This window comes from Peromyscus californicus, unplaced genomic scaffold (assembly GCF_007827085.1).
Source record: "Peromyscus californicus insignis strain IS unplaced genomic scaffold, ASM782708v3 Scaffold_12__1_contigs__length_115047231, whole genome shotgun sequence".
Lineage (NCBI taxonomy): Eukaryota > Metazoa > Chordata > Mammalia > Rodentia > Cricetidae > Peromyscus > Peromyscus californicus.
The window spans coordinates 65,019,825-65,034,129 of NW_026294413.1; positions in this window are offsets into that span (position 1 = coordinate 65,019,825).

The window sequence follows — 14,305 nt, forward strand, 5'->3', positions numbered from 1 at the left end:
CAGGGGCCACAGCTAACGTGAGGCAGGGGGGCTCAGGAAATCTTTGTATTTCTGTTAAGGGACAGTTTAAAGAGTAGAAAGATCTCGACGTCCCTTTCCTGCAGTATGTCTCCTCTCTCTCATCAATTGGATTCCCAGAACTCAGCCTGGTGCCTGGCCGTGGATCTCTGTATCTGCCTCCATCAGTCACTGGACAAAGGCTCTATGATGACAGCTAGGTTATTTGCTAGGCTGGTCACCAGAGTAGACTGGTCCAGGCCCCCTCTGGACCGCTGCCAGCAGACCAAGGTGAGGTCAACCTTGTGGATTCCTGAGAGCCTCCCCAGCACCCTGCCTCTTCCTATTCCCATGATGTCCTCATCTATCATGGTATCTTCCTCCCTGCCCTACCACTCTGTCCCTGTTCCAGCTTGACCCTCCCATTTCCCTATGTTCTCATCCCCCACTCCTCACCCTCTGCCACCCCCCACACCCAGTCCACCCATGTAGATCTCATCCACTTCTCCTTCACAGGGTCATCCATGTGTCCCTCCTAGGGTCTTTTCCTGTTAGCTAGCCTCTCTGGAGTTGTGGGTTGCAGTCTGGTCATCCCTTCCCTCTCATTTAGTATCCACTTATGAGTGAGTACACACCATGATGGGAGGATGTGCAGAGATGACTGGCCACACTAGTGGAAACCCATGAACTGTGGACTGGTGGCTGTGGAGCCCCCATGGGACTGGACTAAGCCCTCTAGACACAGAAGATAGTTGTTTGGCTCGAACTGTTTGGGGGGCACCCAGACAGGGTGATTGGGATCTGTTCCTGGTGCATGGGCAGGCTTCTGGGAATCCAGTGCCTGTGGTGCGACACCTTGCACAGCCTTGATGTAGTGAGAAGGGGCTTGGACCTGCCTAGGCTCAGTGTGCTGGGCTCTGCCGACTCCCCATGGGAGACCTCGATTTGGGGGATGTGGGGATGCGGGGTGGCTTGGGAAAGAGGGCTGGGGGGTGGGAGGAGGGGGGAGGGAGGGTCTGTGGATAGCATGAGGAGTGAGTAGAAAATTTCTTAATAAAGAAAAACAAAACAAAAGTAGAAAGAGAAGGGGAAGCCAGACGAGGGGCATATAGTAGCACTAGCAGATGGAAGACAGATGTCATGAAATCCCTCTCTTGGATGGCATTTTATAAAGACCCCTGTGCATCAGTGGCTTGATGGCCTGAGCCTGTCTGTGAAGCTCACTCTTGGGGGACTCAAAGGCCCCTAAAGGCTGTCCCAGAGGTGTGACCAGCATCCGAGACCTGATCTGTGTTGCTTCATCTGTAACTCAGGCTTCCAGAGGATGGCCTGGGGTGAGAATAGCATCTAAAAAGAATTCCTTAAGGGCCACCAAAGGGGACTCCTGCAAAGAAACAACCAATGGTATGTCAGGCCCCTGGGAGCTGTGGTAGGAATGCCAACGGTCTCGAGACCAGAGCCGGCAATCCGGCTGGAGTACATCCGTGCTCTCCACTCCTGTCCGACCTCCTCCTCTCCACACTCGTCCTCTTTAATACTCAGTTACAATCTAGTGAGCAGGACTGAATGCTCTGCTCTGGTCCTCTCTTTACCTCTTCTGTTCCCCGATTTCTTCACCTTTAATCGTCTTCTTCCAAAGCACACTGTGACCTGGTTTGTGGGGTCTTCGTGTCTCAGGCTCTGGAGAACTGGGTCTGTTCCGTTATCTGATTGTGTTTCTTTACCTTTCTTTGATTTTTAACTTTGGTCAAAATTGCCCCATCTCCCCAGTCTGTCCGATGATCTCTTTTTATACTCCCCCTTCGTGTTTTCTCTACCCAGCCCACATGAAGGAGTGGTCTCTCTTGTCTTCCGTCTGCACTCCCCACACTGACTGATGTCTCAGCACACAGCACTATCCCTTCACGTCTTCAGTGGCTGGTGTGGACGGCTGGTTATTCTTTATTGGACCGTGACTGGTGCCCACACCTCCACACTGAGGCTACCCTTCCACGGTGATTGTTTTTACAGACAGATTTCTACTCCCAAGAGAGTGCCGGGCATCAAGCCTGGTGTCTTGAACACCAATCTACCTGAGAAAAATGGTTTCTCAACCCGACTGGAGCTCAGTCCTTTTTAAACACTTCTGCCAAAAGCATTTGGTGATTTAAATTAAACAACAACAACAACAAAACCCAACCATTAACTTAACCCCAGATGCAGTAGTCCCAACACAAAAATACAAAAACAGGAAAGTCCAAGGCAACATAACTTCAGAAATTCTAATTTTTCAGTAGGACTCCTGTGAAAGTGAATGAGATGAAATCCCAAAGATTTCAAAGAAATGATTATGAATATTTTTTTTGAGAAATAAAAGAATGAATTCCAAAAGAACGCAAATACTTGGAATTCAAGAGGGGTAGACCTACAGAAGAAAAGGCAGATTGGAAATAAAAAACAAACACAAAAAACCAGTAACTCAAATAGCGTGCTCCAGCTAGGTTATGGCTTGGTTTGTTAATGATACAAAGCCATGAGGACCCGCCTTCCACTGAGGAAAGAGGCAGATGTGGTCATCCATGTCTGTAACCTCAGCAATGTTGGGGACAGAGACAGGTCATCAGGGCTTGCTGGCTGCCAACCCAGGCAAAAACACGCAAACTCTCGCTTTCAGGAGAGACCCTGCCTCGATAGGGTGTCAAGCAATGGAAGTAGACAGACATTAGACACTGTCCTCTGGCTTCCACTGACACACACAGGCACACCTGTGTGCCATATATACCACATGCCCTATCCTTACACATACATATGAAGGAGGGAAAAAATCCCCAGGGGAAACCTTACCAATACAACGGATCACAGGCATACAGAATATCAGGGTCTGAAAAAAAGGTGGAGGAGTTAGAGTATTCAGACAATGACGAACATGAGAAGAAGGTATGAATGGGGTGTTCGAGATCTGTGAGACAACATTAGAAGATCAAATCTATGAATGGTGGACACAGAACAATTTCAGAAATATAGAAAACATTTTCAGAAAAATCATAGAAAATGCACCAGATCAAGCAAACGAGATGGCCACACAGGTTAGAACACCTACAGTTAGAAGGACATAGAACAATATTCCATCTCCCACTCTGTGCAGCTTTTCTCAGCTCCTTATGTGGATGCTGAGGATTTGAACCTGCATCCTCATGCTTGCTGAGCAAATGCTTTTACTCACTGAGCTCTGTCTCCAGCTTTATTTAATCTTTAAGTTGCATGGTTCTTTTTTATTGTTTGAGAATTTCATGCATGTATTCATATAATATGTTCTGATCAACCCCATCACAAATCCTCCCTCCCATTTCCTTCTCATCCCTTCACACTTCCCCTCTTCAGTTCATGTGCTTGTTTATTGAAATAGACTTTATTTCATACAATATATTCTGATTAGAGTTTCCCCTCCCCAACTCCACCCATGTCCTCCCTGCTTCCCCACCCACTTAAATCCACACTCTCTGTTTCTATTTAGAGCTCAGAACTCCATAGTCTCTTATTCTCTGCATGTTGACCAGTTGGGGGTGGGGGTTGTCTCTGTATTAATTGCCATTTACTTAGGGGGCAGTTTGTTTCTATGTCCATTTAGCAGCATAATAGCGTCAAGTCCCCCCCCCCCCCCATGACTTAGCCAGTCACAAACCTTTGGCCCAGCTAACAGTACCAGGCATGAGTTCCATCTTGTGGTCTCAATCCAATCAGAAAGCTGTTGGTTACTCCAACAACAAGTGGCTTTTGTGCCACGATTGGAGCAGATGAACCTATCTTACCAGGCTGTTGTTAGTGTAGCTCTCAAGGTTGGCATTGGGTATCACTGCTGGTTAGTTTTCTCCCAGGTAGCTTGTATAGACCCTCCCAACACTATGAAACTGGATTTGATTTCAGTAAGTACCCTAAGTTAGGCATTTGTTTAATTCCAATACTCCAGTCATGGAACCAGAAAGACAGTGAGTTCAAGGCCAACCTGGGTTACATGGAGAGCTCAAGGCCAGCCTAGCCCACCTAGCAAGACTTTCTCAGAAATAAAACAACAGCAAAACATTAGACATGATTCCAAGCTGGGCATGTAGATGAGTCTAGAACACCCACCTAGCCTGTGTGGGGAACAGAGTTGAATACCCAAGACTATCTTTTGTGGTTACAAAACAGCATACCTGCCTTTCTCACAACTGTAAGTGGAGTGCCAGGGAATGTGTTGCCAAATTACTTGACTGTCTTGGTAAGACTTAGGATTTGTCATTATTTGGCATTTGTTAGCAATCTGATATTTGGGTTTTTAATTAATTAATTAACTAATCTCTTATTTATTTGGGGTGGGGGCACACTTGACACAGCACATGTGTAGATGTAACCATCTTATTAAATAAGAAACACAGAGCCAATTGCAGAGTTAAAAGCCCAAGAGGTCAGAGCAACAGCTAAGAGCTAAAAACCCTTTCTTACCCTACTGCCACTGCTGTCCTTCCTCTCAGCAAGAGGTCTACTACCTGTGTGTCTGTCCTTTTATTGACTTTCTGTTCTGCCTTCTCATTGGTTGTAAACCCAACCACATGACCTCCTCGTCACTGCCTGTCTATACAGACCTCCAGGTCTTCTACGGTTGGTATTGAGATTAAAGGCGTGTGTCTCCAATGCTGGCTGTATCCTTCAACACACAGAGATCCGCCTCTGCCTCCCAAGTGCTGGGATTAAAGGCATGCGCCGCCGCCATCACCGCCCAGCTTCTGCTATGACTTGCTATTAGCTCTGACCCCCAGGCATCTTTATTTATTAACATACAAATAAAATCACATTTCAGTACAAATAAAATATCACCATACACATGTATATGGAGGTCAGAGGACAATTTGGTGGAATTGATTCTCCCCACCCACCATGTGGGGCCCAGGGATTGAAATCAGGCTGTCAGCCTTCGTCCTCTGGCCATCTCACTGGCCCCAGACAATCAGCTCTTCCTCAAATAAAAGAACAGGCCATTCTTATGATTCCCATGCTATCGTATTGGAACTTGGAACTGTAAGGTCTAGAGGACCTCAGATACTCAAGGACTGCTCCTGCACTAATAGTTTGCATACAGTTAGCCAAGTTTACCTCATGGTCACAGATCTAACTGCTTCCTCAAACCCACCGAGGGGAACACACACCACAACATTATATTACTTTTCTAGTCATTTCTCGTTTTCCACGTGGATGATGCATTCTCCTTCATGGACGCTTATTTAGGCTATTCACAGCTCAGCTGGGGCTGCAGTGGCCCTTCTCTGTGAGAGTCTGATGACGAAGGCCAGGTAAGGTCTATGCAGTAGAAGAGCTTATTCAGTGCAGCCAAAATCAAGAAGCATTTATGTGAAAGGGGATTCTCATTCTTCATCAAACAAACTGAGTATCTTGGGCATTAAAATCTTACTCTGCCTTTTCTCTAGAACTTAATAAATTTCATATTCAGTTTGTTTTACTTTATACTTACATTATTGATCATGTGATAATGCTTAATAAGGTTTTAAACATTACTGTATACAATTCTCTTTTATTCATTTAAATTATTTCATGCTTTGATACGTGTAATTAGAGTTAAAGACAAGCTGTGTTAGGCAAATTTTGTTTTCCTCAAACCAACTCCAGCAATAAAAAAGGTCCTGACTTGAATTCATCCCTAGAATCTGTTCTGTCTGGATATTAACCACCGCTCCCATTTCTTCAGTGATTTCTGACTGTGGGTTGAGCTGTCACTGTCCAAAGGTTTCCACAGGGCAGAAAGGATTTGTTAGACTTACAAAGGACCCCCAGGCTGCTCAGTCTACAGAGTGACCCTAAACAAATGGTTACACTGAAATCACTTTTACTATTATTTTCCAAAAACAACATTCCTAGAAAATGGCATTTTCTCAAAAAACTTTAAAAAGTCAAAAAGAATAAAAAGAAACCTAAGGCTCAGTGGGAGAGACTTGCCTAATTTATGTAAGTCCTCCTGGATTTAATGTCCAGCATCACAAATATGGATTAGTGAATGAATGAATGAATGAATGAATGAATGAATGAGGATAGAAAGAGGGAGGAGAGGAGGAACAAAATCTTTCTGCGTACACTTTGCAGTATGGAGACTCATAGTTAATTGAAACGGACCATTAACACACTGGACCTGATTGAGTTTATAGAACACTGTAAGTTCAGAAAGCCATATAGCCATGCTACCTGAGCAGATGTCATTTTGTGCCCTTAGTATATGGACAATGGCCTCTTCAGCCCCTCTTTATTCATAAAGGAAAGGTCTGACAAAGTTATGAATGCTCTTATGCTCTTTTCTTTGACAAGCCCTTGGCTTTTCAGTGTATCCAGGTGATGTAGGCTAAATGAATTCTCCTCTATCCATTTCTGACTGTACTTCTAGCCAGGTGTGTTAGAAATACAGACAGACACATACACACACAGACATACAGACACACATACACACATGCACACACACACACACACACACACACACAGACACACACTTATAACAAACAGAGTTTGATTACTAGATACAAATAGATTCAAAAGGGTCTGAGGGAGGTCCCTACGTCTTTGGAAGTGTGCCTTGAAATGGACACTGGGGACCTGGTCACTAAATAACAGTTTTTTTCTCAGCCATACACCTGTAATCATCATGTACTGCATCATTTTAGGCCCAGGGTGACAGGACCAACTGTATATTAGAACCTCCCAAACTGTGAGCTGCCATAAGCTGTTCATTTTCATAAGTTGACTCCCTCAGATATTTGTTATAACGCTAGACATGAGATCATTCTGTCTGGATTCCTTTACTTAAGGGAAGTCTACAGCATCTTCCTAAGAGAGACTCCCGTCTCAGTAGACCAAGAAAACAGTTTTCAAAGTTTTGATCAAATGGTCACAGCCAACACAGTTTACATTACACCACAGACACAGATTCATTCTTAAAGGGCGTATACACCACTAACAACTGTCCACAGTGTGAGGCTAGCCCTTTGGCTTCAGGCAGTTTGGCTGTGAAGTACTCAATGACAAGAGCAAGGCAAATCATTTCCACTCAGTGTGGCTGCTGGGGTTACATGGGAATTGCTGAGATGGGTGAGAACTGGGATCAGGTTTGTTTCCTGGTCTCCTCATTCCTGCACCAGAACCTTCTTTTGTGGAAATATGCAGGTGCCCGAGGGGACATGACACAGGACACCGATGCAGCCAGCCCCTGATGACAGCTGTGCAGTGCTCTCATTTGTTAGTTCTAGCGAATCATTTGCCAAGCCTGAGATCAAAGGCCAAGTCATCACATGCCTGGGAAGGGGAGAAAGAGTTCTGTGCTTTCATCACACACACACCTCCTGGGATGCATACAGCTCTTTTCTTTCTTTCTTTGTTTTCATGTGCAGTCATAAAAAAAAAAAAAATGGTCAGTGCTTACAAGTTCTCAACCCAATCCCACAAAGTCCTAGTCAGTTGCAGTCTACACCCTATAAAATACTGGGCAAAGGCATTCTTAAATATTAGGGCTAATCAAAGTCCCCGAATGGGAATGGGTAAACCCTACATCTAGAAATTTCTAAATGTAAATCTTTCACTAATTGTGAAGCTATGTGTAAGTTTCCATATAAATTCTTCAGACTGCTTTAAAGTAAACTGCATCCACATTGCACAGATAATTCCAATCTCAATATGTATAGAAATGTTTAGCATCTATATTGTTGGCAAATACACAGAAGGTGTCTAAGGAAATCTGGTAAAGCGTCTTGAAAAGTGAAAAACTCTCTAATGCTGAAAAATGGGGGTGGACTCATGAGTTTACTGTATTGTAAAACTAGTTTCCAGTGTTTCAGGATCAGAATGCAAGGTAGACTAACCCAGGGAGCCTCAGGGGCGGGAAGCCAAAGGTGTCAGTGGGTTTCGATTAGTCTCTCCATCCAAAGTGCATAGTGATTGCACAGGTTTCTTTACTAACCATCTCTTTCTGAGATACCATTCAAAAGTGCGAAGTTTCTCACTTCCAGTTCCCCGTTATTAAAGTGTTAGCAAACACTGGCAGTGTTCATGCATTTTTTTCCCTAGTTTTGCTAAATTTTTTAAATGACAGGGTAAAAAAAAAACTTTCAACAGCTTTAAATAGCAGCAACTCCACCCATGCTCAGTCTAGACTGAAGATCTTATTAAAGCCTTACAGTTGCATCACCACCCTAAAGGGTCTGGAGCAGTCTCCCATCACCAAGCCTTGCTTCCTGCCAGTTTCAGCCAGTGCTCCTTTTCCCCACACCTGCACAGCCTGGAGTCTGTTCTCTGTCTCTGTACTACCTCTTCCCAAATCTCTGAGATCACCACACAATATTCTGCCTTTGCCTGCCTCTGGCTTCTCTTACTTAGTATAATGTTTCTAAGAATTACCTGTGTCAAATATAAACATGAATAGTTTCTATGTGTATACAATATATAGAACATCAATTTGAAATGATATTCTATATCATTAATCATTATCAGCAAACTGCAAATAAAACTCCAAAGTCCATTTTCCACTACACAGAAAATCAAGTTTCTTTCCATGTACACACTGATAGGGTTTGTGGATCTTTGGCTCCAATGGAAACTTCTTCCATAAACATAAGCATATAGGGACTGGAGTAATGGCTCAGTGGTTAAGAGCATGGGCTGCTCTTCCAGAGGACCTGGGTTCAATTCCCAGCACCCAGATGGCAGCTCACAGCTGTCTATAACTCTGGTTGTCCAACACCCACATACAGATGTACATGAAGTCAAAATGCCAATGCACATGAAATACAAAAAATTGTCATTAAAAATTTACTCCTTTAAAAAACATAAGCATATAAATCATCATATGGACATGCGCTTTTTGTTTTTCTTGAGCATACTCTTCAAATGAAATTTCTAAATCTTGTAGTAAGTAAGTTCAAACATGTAGAGACTGACAAGCATTTCCCCAAGGGTTCTGTAACATGCTTCTGACAGCAGACGGGGGATTCTAGGCTCCGTGACATTGACAGTTCTTGCTATTAACAGAGTTTGAAATTGTAAATGTGCTAGCAGATATGGGAAGGTGCAGAACTTGGCATTTAATTTTCAGTTTGCTAATGACTGATGATGTAGAGTAGCATTTCAAATCTGTGTTCTATCTATGTGCATATGTACAATTCTTAGCTATCCTCACATCTTCTTTGGTAAAATATCAAGCTGACTTTTAATGGGGACTTATTAAAGAGCTACAGAAGACCTTATTTCTGGATACAGGTCCTTATAAGACATACTATTTGGAGTTATTTTCCTATTAGCAATACATCTTCTCATTGTGTTAAAGATATCTTATAGAGATAAAATGTTTGAAAGAGTTGTAAAGTCTAATTATAACCCATTTTAATGGGTTGTGATTTTAGTGTAATATCTAAAATATCTGTGCCCAAGATATGCCTAAAGGTGCAAGAAGTGGCACTCAGATATTGGTGGCAACCAATAGACACTGTCTGGTTGGACTTAAGACCCACTCAACAGGAGAGAAATCATCTGTGGAACTGGAAATGTAGTTTTCTGGCCTGGTGAAGTCATGGACCTTAGGAAAGAGTCTACTAAAGGCACTTTGTTGACCAGCATAATTCTTCCCTACGTTCTAACCCTTATCTATATATCCACAGACAGTGTTGCTACCACCCCTCAACAAAAAAAGTCTTTCTTTTAGCCAATGGAGAGCATCACAGAAAACTACAACTGTACACAGTGCAGAGATCAACAGATGGTGGACAGCCCGGTCCCAGTGGATACATCTACATCACAGTTCTGGCATCTACGGCTCAGGGAACGTTGTAGAAGAGGGTTCAGAAAGATTGTAAGAGCCAGAACACCAGGCAGTAATAACTATATCCATAGGTATGCTATTGTGGAAGGGTGAAAAGTCGCAGGATCCCACATCTAGACAAAGAATCACAGGCAACTATTGACTGCTGGGAGATGGAAAACCAGCCTTACCCAGGTATTGGCTCCTTTATAGGCTGTCCAAGGCAAAGTGGTCATCCTTAAAACCATATACACCCAGACATCACAAATGGACTCTGCAAGTTATATACATACACACACACACACATATATATATTTTACAGCTATAATTTGTGCATATATATGTAACATATATAATCAAAGAAAAATAAGCTTATTTAACTTAACTTTAAAGTGGGATGTTATGGAAAGAGTCTGAGGAAGGATAACTGGGAGTGGCTGGAGGGAGACACAGGAGAGGGAAGTGATATAATTTTATTTAAATTAAAAACATTTTTAAATGAAATAAAATTAAATAAAATAAAACATAAGAAATAATATGAATATAATATATAACTATAATTATATAATTATAGTTATATAAATATAATTGCCCTATTCCAGTTACAAAGACTTTATCTAGTACTTACTTTTAGAAGTTGTAGTTTTAGAATTTTCACATAACAATGATATATTTAATAAATGCTTTAGGAGTCTAAGTTCATATTTCTACATGTGGATAAGTTTTTTTTCAGAAGCACTGAAATGAAAATAACAGATTTTCTCCATTGATTGATAACTTTTAAGACCATATTTACCATTTACTAAGGGTGTTTTTGTACTTTGTAATTAGTTGCATTATAAGTATGTTTAAAAAATAAATACCTGTTTGTACCTATAACCAATGGCGTGTGGTCTTGCTCACAGTGATCTGTAAGCAACCATGTCCTGTAAGCCATCTGACCTAGATCTTTAGCATTTCTTTATCACTTATGGGATCAGCTTGCAAACTTCTGCAAAACACCTCCTGAACTTCTGTGTTGATTCTTCTTTGGAGGGAAGTCTCATCTAAGCAACACTGATTCTTGTGTATGAAATGATTGTTCCACTTAAGCAGTTCTTTTAGTTCCTTAATAATGTCTTTCAAAGCACAACATGCAGTGTTGTGTTGTTACTTGGTAAAATGTATCCCTATATATTTGAAGCTATTACAAATGTTATTTCCTGTTTTGGTTCTGACATATAGAAATGACATAGACTTGTATTCTGCAACGCTGCTTAACAGTTCTAATAGAGGTTTCTGTGGGGTGCTCGGGAGTTTCTGGTTTCAGAATCATGAAATCTGCAAATGGAGGTAGCTATATCTTCTGATCAGATCTGTATTCAATTAATTTCTTTTCTTCCCCAGGTAGACTTGTTAGTAGTGTAGGGCAGAATAAAGGGCCTGACTGCCTCACTTACTCCTCAGCATCTAGCTACTTTTCCACAGTAGTTACTGTAGTCCTTACTGAGTGAACACTCCCAGTAATCTAATCACCTCTCATGAGCCCCACCTCTTAGGGGTTCCACCAAGTCAACATTACTACACCTAGCACCAACCTCCAACACACCAACTCTGAGGAACAAAGCTCACCCTAAAAGCACCTAAGAACTATGCAGATGTCCTGACTTCCTGTGTTTGGGGAGATGTTTTTCTGAAGCATGATGGTTATTCTTGGCTGTCAATTTGACTACATCTGGAATTAACTAAAACCCAAATGGCTGGGCACACCTGTGAGTGATTTTTCTTAATTAAATCATTTGAAGTAGGAAGACTCACCTTTAATCTGGGTTGCCTTCTGCAAGCAGCCTCTATAAAGGACATGGAGGAAGGGAGCTTTTGTTGTTTGCCTGCTTGCCCTCACTCTTACTGGTAAGCCCATTCCTTAACTAACATGAGAGCTTACTTCTTCAGGATTCTGATGTATATGGAATACCAACTGAGACATCCAGCCTTGAGGACCGAACAACTTCTGATTCTTGGCTTCTGTTGCTAGTCAGCCACAGTTGGATTAGTTGGACCACAGCCTATAAGCTACTCTAATAAATCCACTTTCTATATATAGAGTCATTCTATCATTTCTGTTCCTCTAGAGAACTCCAAGTAATACTTAAAGTTTTGTCACCTAAAGCCATTCCAGAAGGAGCACAACTGTCTAGAATGCCCTCCCTGGGAGCTCTATTGACCAGGGAAAGCTAATCTCATAGCACACATGACATATAAATGTAATCAATATAAAACACAATAAACTTAAGTAGCCAGCTCTTCAGAAAGTTAAAAAAACATACAAAAGAAAAACACACGTTAAAAGGCATATTATCAAAATAGAGAGTGAAGCCAGATATGGCACTAGTAACTATAGGTATGTGAGAGCTTAGAAGGAAACACACAATATAAGGGAATGAGAAAATACAAAGTAATATAAGAAATAATGGAAAATCTCAGCAGATAGATCAGCAAAGAAAATTAATAACTGAAATTTATTCCATTATTTTATCCAGCACCCAGAGGTGTAGTCAGACGTTTTCCTGTGACCCACCTGGCCCACAGTTGGGACAAATCTCTCCCACTTGTGTCCCCTAAGTAAATACACAGAGGCTTATATTAATTATAACTGCTCAGCCATTAGCTCAGGCTTATTACTGACTAGCTCTTACATTTAAATTCAGCCCATTTTTGTTAATCTATATGTCACCACATATTTTGTGGCTTTACCTGTGTGCCATTACAAGCTGCTCCCTGGACTGCAGGCTGACATCTCCCGACTCTGCCTTCCTCTTCCCAGTATTCTCCTCATCCACTTACCCCACCTATACTTCCTGTCTGGCTACTGGCCAATCAGTGTTTTATTTATCAATCAATCAGAGCAACATAAATTCACAGCATACAGAATGACATTCCACAGCACTTCCCCTTTTCTGTCTAATCAAAATGGAAGGTTTTAACTTTAACATAGTAAAATTACATATAATAGAACAGTTATCAAGCAAGAATTACAGTTACAATATCTAGTCTATTTGTATTTGACAAAATTAAAGAAAATATTCTATCTACCTATATTTGTGAGTCCAAAGTTTCATCTCTAACTTATCTTTTATCATAACCAAGGAAAAACTATAACTATCTAGTGTTCACCTACATCAAAGGCCCCAGAAGGATATAATATTACTTAAGTAAACAGAAAGAGCATTTTAAGCAACTTCCAAAAATCTATAATGACAGAGACAGCTGTCTGCCTGGACAGTCATCCAAAGTACCTCTGCAACATTGGGGCATCCATCTTCAGCCCACAGTCCTAAAGTCTTTCAGTTGCTTCTCTTGGTGTCCTGTAGAATGTCTGGCAGTTTCTTCTGTGAATCAGGAAACTGAAGGACCATCTGTCCTTGCAAAGCTCAGTGGTCACCTTCCTATGGGTCCTTCATATCCAGTTTATATAACATTTTGTCAAGCAAGAACAGTTTCTTGCCCAAATGGCTATTTTTGCAAAGAAGAAGATAAACTCCATATGGAGTGTCTTCAGTGCCCATCTTTCTCTTTGAAGTAAATTGGTGCTGCAGGAGCAGACGTGTCTCATTGTCCAGAAAAGCCTAAGTTTTTAAAATATGTTAAGTGCCATATTCTGTAGGTCTTTGAAGTGTTTGAAGATTACTTACCTAATTGAATTATATTTATATATACCTAAAAAACTTAACATGACTACAAGTTTGATTATCATAGATGATTAGCTATTAATCTGTATTTCTTAATTATCCATTACAACTTAAATGAGTTACATAATACCTTAAACAGGAGTAGAAATATACACACAGTATAACAAAATCAACTTTAAATTTGTATCAATAAACTAAAATCTATAGCAACATAAAATATTTATCTTATATTTCTATATCATATCTCCTTTTCTACTTTTAGAAAGAGATTGACTATGACCAATAACAATTTGTAACCAATAACCTAAACAAAGACAAATATTCCTGCTGATAGAGGACACTGATAATCTTATGGGGACACAAAGAAAAATTTAAGATTATGGTCAAGTCCTGACTGGAGTAGTCTGTGAGGCTGTATTCTCTGAGCCAGTTGCCTTGAAGTTGATTTTGGATGTTGGATGATCTGGGCCATGGTGTCATTGGAGACCTTTCAGGGGGTCTTGGCTGGTCAAACCTGATATATCTTAACCTGAAACAAATCCATAGCCTCTTGCCTCTTGTGGAAACAAAAGCAGAACCTCTTTTCCAAAGCAACATATCCTTAGATCCAAATTTTGAAGTCAAGATACCTTTAAAATATACATATTGGTTTAACTCAGCAGCTTTTACAATCAAATGTCTCTCTGCAGTTAAAAATCCCAAAGACAACATAGTCCAGACTCTCTGTGGGATATCCATCTTTACGTGGCTTATTTTTTATATTACTTTTATTTTTCTTTAAAGATGTTATTTTTTAAAACTTTCTATTTTTTAATGTAATTGCCTATATTCCTTTTCC